Below are 14,125 nucleotides of genomic sequence, written 5' to 3' on the forward strand. Positions count from 1 at the left end.
ATATAATCACTATACTTTATGTATACAAGGACTTTTTATTTCTTTTTCATCTACTAGGGGTCACTGGAGTACTCTTGGAATATGGACGTTGCGATAGCAGGGATAGGCACGGTTAAATATTTAAATGTGTAACCCTCCTTCACGCTCCACACTCCCCACATGCCTCAGTGTTTTTTATGTGCCTCATGGGATAGCACTTTCTGGACTGAAGTTCCAGATTTTTTACTTTTAATTTTTACCTTTTAATTTTTATCCACAGCCCTTCCCAGCTTATTAAGAAGCTTGGGTCCAGGTCTGTGGGTGCTGCTACAGGCAGCAGAGGCTTGTCGGCACTCAGACAAAGGAGTCCCGCCATAGACCTTCATCAGCATAAGCTGATTCCAGCCTTGGCTGCAGGGAGCAGGACAGAGCTTAGAGAGTAGCCCCGTCATTGACTCCGGATCCTGGCAGTGTGGTGCAGAAGGTAATGAGCAGTAGCGGATCTTGCCACGGGCAATCAGGACTTTTGCCCGGGAAGCCGCCTTCCGGAGGGCGCCGGCGCCATCCGGAGGGTACCGCACCGTGGCAAGATCCGCTACTGTGCCCCCCCCCCCGCCGCTGTGCTTCCTGTCGCTGTGCCCCCCGTTGGTCCCCCGCTCTGAAGGGAACCAGACGATACGCGTCTAGTTTCCTTCGTGGAAGGGACCTTTGCTGTTCGGTGTGCAATGACGTCATTGCGCACCGCACAGCATTGTGGCACAGACGCTAGGGGTCATAATTAACCTCTAGTGTCTATGCTGATCGAGGAGAGGAGCGGCACCGGCGGCTGTCTGCAACAGTCTGGATCAGGAACGGGGATAGTAAATATATATATATATTATTATTTTTTTATTTCAGCAGCGCTACAGGGGGCACAAATGGGGGGTTACTGACCATGCCCCCGTGTGAAGCCACGCCCCTATAGTTTTGCCCGGGGCGCAACCACAGCAAGGACCAGCCCTGGTAATGTCCGGCGGTCAGCTCGCGCTGCCGCCGCTCCGTATGTACCAATGTTTAATGTCTTAACTGTTACAGGTGAGCCAGAGATCTGTATATGTGTACTGCGGTCAGATAGCGCTACCGCCACTCCGTGTGGTTATAAAAGGTGGCAGGGGCTGCGCCCAGCTCACTCTCCCCACAGGCTGTAATATATGCTCTGTGCAGAACCACTAAACACGGCTGTCCACATGCTCTCCCCATGTCACTATGTATTGTGTGGGAGGGAGATTCAGTGGGACTGCTGCCCAGCACCGCCGCTTCCCCAGCCCAAAAAGCAGTCACAGCCGTGGAAGTGAGCGGCCGGTCAGCTCACGCTGCTGCCGCACTAGGTGTGGGGTAGATTTTTACTAATGGGTCTCCAGAACACATTGCTGCCAGCTCCCCTCACTAATCCCCAAGAGACGCCGTCAGTGAGCGGGCGGTCAGCACACGCTGCCACCGCTCTCCATGGGGGGTATGTTTCACATTGCTCTGATATGAGTTGTCTCCAATGCTGCAGGGAGCCGTTGTTCTGGGTGTGGAAGTCATTTTTCCTCTTTGTGCAGGGCTCAGGATACACTGTACCGCAGCTGCACAGATCAGCTCACACATCAGCCATGATCATGTGTATATAGTATATCCATCTCCATCTGCCACTATGCAATGGGTCATAGCTGTGGGGGGATATATATATTAAAATGCCCCAGCTATTTCTATATGCTTAATATGATGTGTATGTAGCTTGTGCATATGTTTGTGTGCTTTACAAAACTAAGGGCAAGACGGGCTATTAAAAACCCTACGCGAAGGATGTATATATATATATATATGTGTTTGTGTATATATATATATATATATATATACATACACACATACATATGTGATAGATAGATATATATATATATATATATATATATATATACAATAGCTTTGGTGCGGCACTCGGCTTGGAAAGAAAGATCAGTAGACTGGCGTATATAACAACGTTTCAGTGCTCCCTTTTATTGCACTATCATCAGGTTAAAAGAGGAATAACATACACATACCTTTTATATGATCAACAACCATGTGAGACACCGGTTCGGAAAACCTGCCCAGGGTCCCGTCCCGGAAACAATAACGTGTGACATCAGCGCGTTTGCGCTCACCAACCATCACCATAGCAACACATAAACAAAAGAAACAGACCTGCATCAGGAAAAGTTCATGTTAGTTTAAGAAACAATACATATATACATAGGCGTGCGCAGCACATTTTATTAGAGGGTGCACTGTTGGAGGGGGTTATCTTACACCATCTATTGACGGTCAACGCAATATAAAATACCCACCCTTGTACCAATCCTAATAATGCAGATGCATTGTCAGATGTTGTGGTGTGCACAGCGGCTTTTCTAGAGAGGAGGGGACCCATGTGCAGACTCCGTGTGTGGGCCTCCTCCTCTACAGCGCATGCGCAGGACTCCGAAAAATGGGTGCCGCGCCATTTTTCCACATGCGCTGTAGACACTGGCACTGTGCCAGAGTCTCTAGCACTCAGTGCGCTAGCAGCAGCGGTGACGGCTACGGGAGAGAATGGAGCCCACACGCGGTCAGCGATGGATGCCAGAAAGGTAAGTATAGGAGAAATGGGTGCAGTGTGGGCCCCCTCTGTACCCAGTGGCCACACACACTGCACCCATTATAGATACGCCAGTGGGTGTGCACCAAACACACTCACTGCAATTACAGTGTTCCTCCTCAGCCTGGTCTGGCCCCCCCCTCTCTTTCCCCTGTAAGCTGCAGTAACTGACTGACACTGACAGTCGCAGACTAGTACTGCTGCTGCTGGAAAAACAAGTGACGTGTCAATGCTCCTGTCGACCGCCTGCCAGTATTGAACGCTGGCTGCATGCTGCTCCACATCAGTGGCTAGAGTTGGCATAGAATAGAAGGACAGAGGTGGGCGTGTGATGGGTGGGCGTGTGAGCAGCTTGACGTTATCACATCACATCACGCTGTTTTTGTACATGGAGGTGGAGCCGGGAGTTTGAAAGCCGGTGGCAGTGGCACCCTTGATCAACCCAGGCGTCCGGTCAGTAATGCAGTCCTGAGAGTGTGCAGCACAGAGGGGACAGTAACCGGCCTGCTCGGCGATCGCTGCATCAGGCATGTGAGATCGGGGTAATGGACATTAGGGGGTGCCTGTGCGCACCAGGCACCCCCCCATCCCCTGCGCACACCTATGCATATATATGATCAATTAAGAAAATAGCATACAAGAACTGACTAACTGAAACAAGCAAAGCTTATGTATTCATTGAGACCCCGAGGTGATAATACATCAAGCCGATGTATCCATTGTGTCTCCCTCTGTAGTAATAATCTATTACGGTCACCTCCTCTGATAGGTTTATGTACATAATCTATCATTCTATACCTCAAACTTGATACACTGTGTCTAAATTCAGCAAAATGACGAGCCACAGGGTGTTCAGATTTTTTATCAGAAGTCAAAGCGGCTCTTATAGATGAACGATGCATTGACATGCGGTCTTTAAACCTACATTGGGTCTTACCTATGTATGAGAGGCCGCATGGGCAAATAATCTGGTAAATTACATATATAGAATTGCATGTGAGATGGTGTTTAATGCAATACTTCTTGCCTGCGTGGGGATGAAAAAACGTATTTCCAGCAATCAAAAAGGAACACGTAGTGCAACCACATTTGAAACATCCATTTTTCTTTTTAGATTAAAAAATGTGATATGGATTCTGTAGAGTAATTACCAATATCGGATTTTACAAGTATGTCCCTCAGATTGCGGCCTCTACTATAACAGGGCATTAAATGAAAATCATAAAAAGGTAAATTCTTGTCAGTCTGTAAGATACTAACTCCAATGTTTTTTAACTGCCTTGTTAACATTAACTGACTGAGTATTGAATTGATTAACCATTTGAATTACTTTAGAAGTAGTGGAGTTCCTTTGTTTACATAACAGGGCTTCTCTATTCATATCCATAACACGTTTTTTTGTGATAAGGAGGTCTGATTTTGAGTATCCTCTCTGAATCAACTTAATAATCAGATCATCAATCTGAGTATTAGCCATCTCGGATTCTGTGTTGATTCTGCGAATCCGCAGCATCTGTGAGTAAGGTAAAGATTTTTTGAGGCTAGTAGGATGACAACTAGTGTACTGTAACAACGTATTACGGTCAGTATTCTTATTAAAAACTGATGTGGAGAACTGCCCTCCACACTTATTGATATCCACATCGAGGAAATCAATCTGTTGCTCACTTCTATTCTTAATGTAAATTTAATTGGACATTCCGATTTGTTATGTAATTCAATCAATGAACAAAATTCCTCCTTACTACCTCCCCACAGAATAAATAAATCATCAATAAATCTTGTGTACAGTAAAATCTTAGATGAAACCGCCCTATCTGAAAAGAATATCCTCTGTTTGACATAAAACATAAATAAATTGGCAAATGCCGGTGCCACCGATGACCCCATTGAACAACCGCTCAATTGGACATAATATTTCCTGTCATACAGAAAATAATTTCTAGTGAGGATAAATTCCAACAGTAATAAGCAAAACTCAATAAATTTCATGTCATACATATTGCATTGAATCAAAAATTCTTTAACAGCATGCATGCCCTCATTGTGCGATGGATTCGTGAATCAAATCAGAGGCCGCATGCTCTGTCCTATCTACAAGGTGTCTTTTAACGATGTGTTCGTAATGAGTGTGAGTGTAAGGAGCTTGGGCACTGCGGTGTATGTCTTTCATTTTGTTATGGGTAATGGTCATTACTTCAGGCAATACTTTTCCAACGTAACACATTCCCTCTGAGTTTGGGGCAAGCCACTTATACGCCTTTCTCCCGCATATGAAATATGCGTCATCGGGGAGAACATATGGGACAGAATATGACATAACCATATTACAAACCTTCCATGTAAAAAGTCCTATCCCTAACTCTCTCATTTGTCTAGTACACGTATCAGGTTGTATGATATGCGCACAGTATCCTGGTGATACTTCTCCAACTCGCATGGTCCTACTTCCTAGGGTGTACCTATACCGGAAATATTTTCCACCGTCGGCTATTTGGCGTATAAGTTCTGAGTCTATGGGCATTCTGTCGGCTCTGTGTGAAAATGTCATGGTTTGATTATTCCATGACACTTCCCAATTTCCCGGCTTTCGGGGATTGGAAATGTTAAAACATATTAAGGACCTATCCACATGGTATTGGTGGAGCTTCAAACTAGGAGGACTAGAAATATAAAATCTCTTGTCCACTGGCCTCCCACCCCTTAATTCAAATACCTCACCTATCGTTAAAGGGAATGGTACTAGTCCTGACTTACTATGACCTTGGGGTACTTGTGAGCACACCCAGCAGTCTGTCTGATTTAACACTTTACCCACTAATGAGTGATAGTCACTCAATGGATGCTGGTCCATGTTGATATTAAAACTGGACTGACATTTCTTGATGCAACCGTCCTCAGCTATATTTTCACAATTCCTACAGATGCAGTTCTCTTCAGCTAACAATCCTTCACAATGTCTATTAATGTCATGGCTACCAGATCGTTTTCTGATACTCGCCTTTGCTCGGTGATTGTGTTGTTCTTGGAATTCTACGAGTCCGTCCTTGTCATCAGAACACATTCCAGATCCTTCCTTGGCCTCTCTGGTACTCTCACCGAAACAGACTGTTCTGGTCAACAACAGGGTCAACAGGAAAATCGGAACACAGTCTCTTGGGGTAAATCCATCTTACAGGAGGGAAAGGAGAAGAATGAGAAGGGGGGAGGAGAAAAGGAGGGAGATGGGAAGTGGAGAAAATAATAAAAGTGAAAAAGAAATCTGGCTCGACAACCGCCTCCGATCTTATTGTTTTCAGTGCTCAGGTGCCGTCTCAACCTTCCTGGAACAGACACTCTAGTGATACAATTTCCTCTACCGTCTGTTCTTTGTCACGGGACCTCTCTGGGTTAGCGACCTTCTTACAGTTAGACGAATGGACCCAAGTCTCTCTTTCGGCAACCTTTAACGCTGTCGTGCTGGTTAGTAAGACTTGATATGGTCCTTCCCATCTGTCAATAAGGCAACCTGAGCGTAGAAAGTTTAGAATCATTACATAATCCCCAGGTTCAATGTCATGACAATTACTGTCTGGCAGATCAGGAATCACTAGGTTTAGATTGCTATTTTGATTCCTCAACTGCTTACTCATCTTAACCAGATACTTTACAGTTACTTCATTGTTACATTTCAAATCATCCTGGGGGTCAATCATTACATGGGGTTGTCGACCAAACAGAATCTCAAAGGGTGACAGGTTAAGAGGGGACCTGGGAGTGGTTCTGTTATGATCCAGATACTCAGGTCAGGGGAGATCTTATACGATGGAACATGAGTTTCTGGACGTAATGCTGGGAAAGGGAAATGGAATGGGAATAGCCCCTGGCACCCTACCTCCGTTGTCTCACCCGTGCTGTCAGTACACTCTTGTGAGACTATGGTTTCTTGAGCCCATGGCAGCCGCGTTTGAAAGGCGGATTACATCTGCACAACTCCGATGCCTCCTCAGGTCTTAATGAGAGACAAAGAGTGAACTGAGACAGGGTGATGACAAGGGTCCCTCTAACTGAACAACAAGGCCAGGGGCTACTGGTAAACCTGAAACTAAAAGTATGCGCGGATAACCGCCAAGGAAAAGAATAACCAAAATTCCACTTGCCCACTCTCCTACACGGCACCGCCGAGTACCGGAGAGGACTGTGGTAGCGGAAACCTCCGCAAAAGCACCAGAACAAAGAGATAATACTAAAGTGGCTAAGGCCACAACATGCGGCAGGGCCGCAACTCACGGAACCAAAAGAGAGCTTCAAACGACTGCCACAGATGACTTAGGACCAGAAGCACTCCTTAGGATCAGGAAACCAACTCCAAGATTCTGCAACTCTGAGGACTGAAGGGACCGGACACAGCAAACCAGGAACAGACTTTCACCAAACAACAGGCAGCATGCAGGAAGCTATTACCGGCGTCTGTGTGAGGCACTGAGGAGGGATTTAACAGGGAGCCCTCCAATCAGAATGCAGAACCTAATTAACACTAAATGTCATGCAGCTGCCGTGCTGCACGACCAGAGAACAAGTGTATGTATTTAATTAATAATCCCTGCAACGGGGAACGCGGTGCGCCTGTGGCGTCCGCGTTGCTAGGTCCCGGCGGCTCGGCGCACCCGGCGTCCTAGCGTTGCTAGGGACCCGGCGACTAGCGCGCATGGCGTACCTAGTAGTTAGGCGCCGGACAGGGAGGAGACGCCGGACCACGGCGCCTAACAGTACCCACCCCCCTTGAGGAGGGGTCAAAGAACCCCTAAAGCCAGGTTTCTAAGGAAATTCCTGAAAAAACAATCTCTTGAGTTTAGGGGCATATAGATCCTTATCCAGGACCCAAGACCTCTCCTCCGGACCATAGCCTTTCCAGTGAACCAAAATATAAAGTCGGCCCCGGAAAACTTTAGAATCCAAAACCTTCTCTACCAAGAACTCCTGTTGTCCCTGCACATCCACCGGAGACCTACCCCGGGAAGACCTCCGAGGAAATCTCCTGGAAGAAAAATACTGTTTCAAAAGGGAACAATGAAAAGTATTTCCAATTTTTAGGGATCTTGGCAAGCGTAGCCGAAAAGCAACTGGATTGACCTTCTTAATGATAAGGAATGGTCCAATAAATTTGGGTCCCAATCTAGCCGAGGGTTGTCGGAGCTCGATGTTGCGGATTGATAACCACACCTTATCTCCCACCTTAAAAGTGCAAGGACGTCGGAGCCTATCAGAAAATCTCTTTTCACTGAAGGCAGCTTTTTTCAGGGCAAGGTGCACTCTTCTCCAAATAGTTCTGAGATGGGAGGTTAAGGTCAAGGAGGAGACTGGAGAATGATGGAAAAAAGAGTTGGCTCTAGGATGAAAACCAAAGACTGAAAAGAATGGGGACTCCTTGGTGGAGGAATGACAGGAGTTATTATAAGCAAACTCGGCTAAAGGAAGAAATTCAGACCAATCATTCTGGAGTTTGGCCGAATACAAACGTAAATATTGTTTTAATGACTGGTTGACTCGTTCTGTTTGCCCGTTAGACTGTGGATGGTAACCAGATGTTAAAGACAGTTTCATATTCAGTGAGGCACAAAAACGTTTCCAGAATCGTGCAATAAATTGCGGACCCCGATCAGAGACAATATCAGTGGGCAAACCATGGAGCCTGAACACATGACGAAGGAACAAAACTGCCAACCCTTGAGCAGAGCGTAATCGGGGAAGAGCAATGAAATGAGCCATTTTACTAAAACGGTCCAAATGACTCGACATCCGGCTGAAAGCGGAAGGTCCACCACGAAATCCATGGATATATGTGACCATGGCCTGAGAGGAACGGCTAAAGGCATGAGTTGCCCGATCGGCAACGAACGAGGGACCTTATGCTGTGCACAAACCTGACAGGAGTGGACAAATTCTTTTACGTCTTTAGAAAGACTAGGCCACCAAACCGAGCGAGAGACCAGCTCCAAGGTTTTAGTGATACCCGGATGACCCGAGACCTTGTTGTCATGAAACTCAGCTAAAACAGTGCCTCTCAAAAATTCAGGGACAAAAAGACGACCAGCAGGAATAAGTCTAGGAGCTTGGTGTTGAAGCTGGTTTAACTGAGTAAACAAATCCTGTGTGAGGCCTGCTCGGATGACTGAAGATGGAACTATGGGGGTATTAACAGGATGGCTATTGTGAACCGGAAGAAAGCAACGTGACAGGACATCAGCTTTCGTATTCTTGGAACCAGGCCTGAAGGTGATAATAAACCTGAAACGAGTAAAAAACAATGCCCAACGTGCCTGCCGAGCATTAAGCCGTTTAGCTGACTCAATATATTGCAGGTTCTTATGGTCAGTAAATACAGTAATAGTATGCCTAGCTCCCTCCAGCCAATGTCTCCACTCCTCAAAAGCCCATTTTACTGCCAGTAATTCCCGATTACCAACGTCATAGTTGGATTCTGCGGAGGAGAATTTCCTGGACATGAAGGCACAGGGATGTAGTTCCTGAGACTCCGGATCTTCCTGAGAAAGGATAGCCCCCACTCCAACCTCTGAGGCATCAACCTCCACAATAAAGGGAAGCTCCGGATTAGGATGTCTGAGGACAGGAGCCGAGACAAAGGCCTGCTTCAAGGCCCGAAAGGCAGACTCAGCTTCAGGCGACCAATTGGAAGGATCCGCTCCTTTTTTTAGTCAAAGCTACTATGGGAGCGACCAGGTCAGAAAAAGTGTGAATGAACCGCCTACAATAGTTTGCAAACCCTAAAAAGCACTGAATTGCTTTTAAATTAGTGGGTTGCGCCCAATCAAGAATGGCCTGGAGTTTTTTCGGTTCCATGCAAAATCCCCGGGGAGAAATAACGTACCCTATGAAAGACACTTCTGTGATGTGAAAATCACACTTCTCAAGCTTAGCAAATAAATGATTCTCCCGTAGTTTTTGAAGAACCAGACGCACCAGGGTAACATGTTGTTCCACAGACTCAGAATATATCAAAATGTCGTCTAAATAAACGACCACGAACTTCCCAAGGAAATCACGGAGAACATCGCTGATGGGGTCTTGAAAAACCGCCGGAGCATTTGACAGGCCAAACGGCATCACCAGGTATTCATAGTGACCCGACTGAGTGCTAAAAGCCGTCTTCCAATCATCCCCAGATCTTATTCGGATGAGGTTGTAAGCTCCTCTAAGATCTATTTTTGAAAAGATCACGGCGGAGCGTAATTGATCAAAAAGCACAGAAATCATTGGTAAAGGATAGGCGTTCTTAACCGAAATTATATTCAGAGCCCGAAAATAAATACATGGTCTGAGTGACCCATCTTTTTTCTCAACAAAGAAAAAACCTGCACTCAACGGAGATTTCGAAGGCCTAATAAAGCCTTTTTTCAGACTTTCCTGAATGTAATCATTCATGGCCGTGGTTTCTGACTCGGACAAGGCAGATAATCTCCCCTTGGGTAAAGTGGCACCAGGTATTAATTCAATTGCACAGTCATAAGACCGATGGGGAGGCAGAATGTCAGCATTGCCTTTTGAGAACACATCGGCAAAATCCTGATACTCCACAGGAATAAATTCTGAGGCGACTGCTGCAACCCGGACGGGATGGGAAATACATTCCTTAACACAGAAAGGACCCCATTGAGATATCTCTCCAGACCGCCAATCAATGGTGGGATCATGAAAGGCAAGCCAAGGGTGACCCAAAACTACAGGAACTGCCGGACAATGAGTAAGGTAAAATTCTATGTCTTCTGAATGTAAGGCCCCTACTGTCAAAAATACTGGAGGTGTGTGGTGAGTAATTATCCCATTGGAAAGCGGACCCCCATCCAGTCCGTGCATGGTAATACGTTTTTCCAATGGTATCTGTGGAATGCCTAAAGCCTTAGCCCAAGCTAAATCCATAAAATTTCCTGCAGCTCCACTGTCGACGAAGGCCGACACCAACTAACTGAGGCTGCCAAAGGAAATTTTAACAGGAACTAAAAGAGAATCATTTGAGGAGATAAGCTGCAGACCCAAGTGAACCTCCTCACAATTCACTTGGTCAGAGCGTTTCCCGACTTATTCGGGCAGTTACGAGCAATATGACCTTTACCACCACAATACAAACAGAGACCAGACGTTAATCTTCTGGATCTTTCCTCTGGGGACAGCCGGGAGAGACCCATCTGCATGGGCTCCTCAAGGTCCTCAGGAAAGGTATAAACACAAGGACTTGGTCTAACAGTTGTTCCTCTTTCAGCCCTCCGCTCTCGGAGACGACGATCTATTTTAATAGCAAGCTCCATGAGTTTGTCGAGGGTCTCAGGAGCGGGGTACTGAAGGAGACTGTCTTTAATAAGTTCTGACAAACCGAGGCGCAACTGACTGCGCAGGGCAGGGTCATTCCAGCCACAGTCGTTCGACCAATGGCGAAATTCAGTACAATATACCTCTGCTGGATTTTTGCCTTGTTTAAGGGCACGCAGGTGACTCTCAGCTGAAGCCTCTCTATCTGGGTCATCATATAATAAGCCTAGAGATTTAAAAAATGCGTCTACCGACAACAAGGCAGGATCATCTGCTCTTAACGCCAAACGCCCAGGTCTGAGGATCACCCTGGAGCAATGACATTACAATCCCAACCCGCTGAGACTCAGTACCAGAGGAACGAGGCCTTAACCGAAAATAAAGCTTACAAGCTTCCTTAAAATTAAAAAACTCTTTTCGGTCACCCGAGAAACGGTCGGGTAGGTGCATTTTTGGTTCTGGGACCACATTCGGGGAGGCTCGCAAAAGATCTTCTTGCGATTTCACCCGAAGAGATAGGTCCTGAACCATCTGAGTTAGTTCTTGAATTTGGTTGACCAAAAGCTGACCGGGATTCGGCCCTAACCCTGCCGGATTCATGAAGCCGAATTTTAGACTAACCAAAACAAAGAATAGAAAAAAAATTAGACCCCCCTTTTTTTTTTTTATGTTTTGGGCCGGTAATAATGTTATGATCCAGATACTAAAGGTCAGGGGAGATCTTATACGATGGAACCTGAGTTTCTGGATGTAATGCTGGGAAAGGGAAATGGAATGGGAATAGCCCCTGGCACCCTACCTCCGTTGTCTCACCCGTGCTGTCAGTACACTCTTGCGAGACTATGGTTTCTTGAGCCCATGGCAGCCGCGTTTGAAGGGCGGATTACGTCTGCCCAACTCCGATGCCCCCTCAGGTCTTAATGAGAGACAAAGAGTGAACTGAGACAGGGTGATGACAAGGGTCCCTCTAACTGAACAACAAGGCCAGGGGCTACTGGTAAACCTGAAACTAAAAGTATGCGCGGATAACCGCCAAGGAAAAGAACAACCAAAATTCCACTTGCCCACTCTCCTACACGGCACCGCCGAGTACCGGAGAGGACTGTGGTAGCGGAAACCTCCGCAAAAGCACCAGAACAAAGAGATAATACTAAAGTGGCTAAGGCCACAACATGCGGCAGGGCCGCAACTCACGGAACCAAAAGAGAGCTTCAAACGACTGCCACAGATGACTTAGGACCAGAAGCACTCCTTAGGATCAGGAAACCAACTCCAAGATTCTGCAACTCTGAGGACTGAAGGGACCGGACACAGCAAACCAGGAACAGACTTTCACCAAACAACAGGCAGCATGCAGGAAGCTATTACCGGCGTCTGTGTGAGGCACTGAGGAGGGATTTAACAGGGAGCCCTCCAATCAGAATGCAGAACCTAATTAACACTAAATGTCATGCAGCTGCCGTGCTGCACGACCAGAGAACAAGTGTATGTATTTAATTAATAATCCCTGCAACGGGGAACGCGGTGCGCCTGTGGCGTCCCCGTCGCTAGGGTCCCGGCGGCTCGGTGCGCCCGGCATCCTAGCATTGCTAGGGACCCGGCGGCTCGCGCGCACAGCGTCCTAGCGTTGCTAGGGACCCAGCAGCTAGCGCGCACGGCGTCCCTAGTTGCTAGGTGCCGGACAGGGAGGAGACGCCGGACCACGGCGCCTAACAGGTTCTGATGCTGTACAATACAAGTGGCAAAGTTTCCGGCCACAACAATCCTGTTTCAGCCATCACTTTGCTCAACTTGTTCTTAATAGTGCTGTTTACTTTTTCCACTTTCGCACTCACCTGGGGGCGGTACGGAGTATGCAACTTACTATTAATTACCATTAATTTACACATTACCTGAAAGACTTCACCTGTAAAATGGGTACCCCTATCGCTTTCAATTATTCTAGGGATACCGTACCTACACACAAATTCCTGCACAATTTTCTTTGCAGTAAACACAGCGGTATTTGTGGCAGCAGGGAATGCTTCTACCCAATTTGAAAATACATCAATACAAACCAATACATACTTAAAATTTCTACAGGGTGGCAATTGTATGAAATCAATCTGTATTACCTGGAAAGGACCATCTGTAGGAGGGATATGCGATGGCTCTGTTGGTATTGCCTTTCCGATATGCTTCCTCAAGCAGGTGAGACATGTCATCGCTCTTTTACCCGCATGGGAAGAAAATCCTGGCGCGCACCAGTAGGCTCTTACCAACTTACACATTCCTTCTTTGCCTAGATGAGTCAGCCCATGTGCCGCTTCCGCTAGACTTGGAAGGTATGCTCTGGGTGCCACTGGCTTACCCTGTCCATCTGTCCAGAGTCCTGAGGACTCTTGGCCATATCCTTTTGACCTCCAAACTGCCTTCTCCTGTGGTGAACACAAATTTAGCATTTCACACAATTTTTGTGTGTTTACAGTATTAAATACCATCAGTTGTGTGGTGTCTGTCTGCATGGGGGTGCTGGCTGCTGATTTAGCAGCTTCGTCTGCCCGGCTGTTACCAAGTGACACTGGGTCTTGGTTGTACGTGTGGGCTTTACACTTGATAACAGCCACTCTGTCAGGTTCCTGTATCACTGCTAGAAGTCTTTTGATGTGGGTTGCATGCGCCAGTCAGTGTAAAAAGTAAAATCTACACCTTCCAGTGGGTTGTCACTAATGTCAGGCCTTGCCGTGAAATTTTGGGTCAAATATTCCATACAATCATGTGTGTCAGTGTCTGTACTAAATCCTCCTTCACCATCACTCTCATCCTCCACCCTTTGTGCCTGTCCAGGCACACCTGGGAGATATGTAGCAGGATTTAGTGCGCTGCATCTCCTTATGGTGATGTTTACAGGGGCCATTAGTGCTAATTCCCACCTTGTAAACCGTGCAGATGAGACGTGTCTGGTTTGGGCAGAATTTAGTAAGGCTGACACTGCATGAGGTGTATGGATTGTTAGGTTGTGTCCTAACACTACATCTTCGCTTTTACTCACTAGCAATGCTATCGCGGCAACATCTTGCAAGCATGTAGGGAGAGATCGCGCTACGGTGTCTAACTGAGCGCTATAGTAGGCTACCGGCCTGCTGGCATCACCATGTCTCTGGGTTAAAACACCTGCCGCACACCCAGCACTTTCCGTACCGTATAGTTCAAAGGGCTTCCCAT

Source organism: Pseudophryne corroboree, chromosome 3 (genome assembly GCF_028390025.1).
Source record: "Pseudophryne corroboree isolate aPseCor3 chromosome 3, aPseCor3.hap2, whole genome shotgun sequence".
NCBI lineage: Eukaryota > Metazoa > Chordata > Amphibia > Anura > Myobatrachidae > Pseudophryne > Pseudophryne corroboree.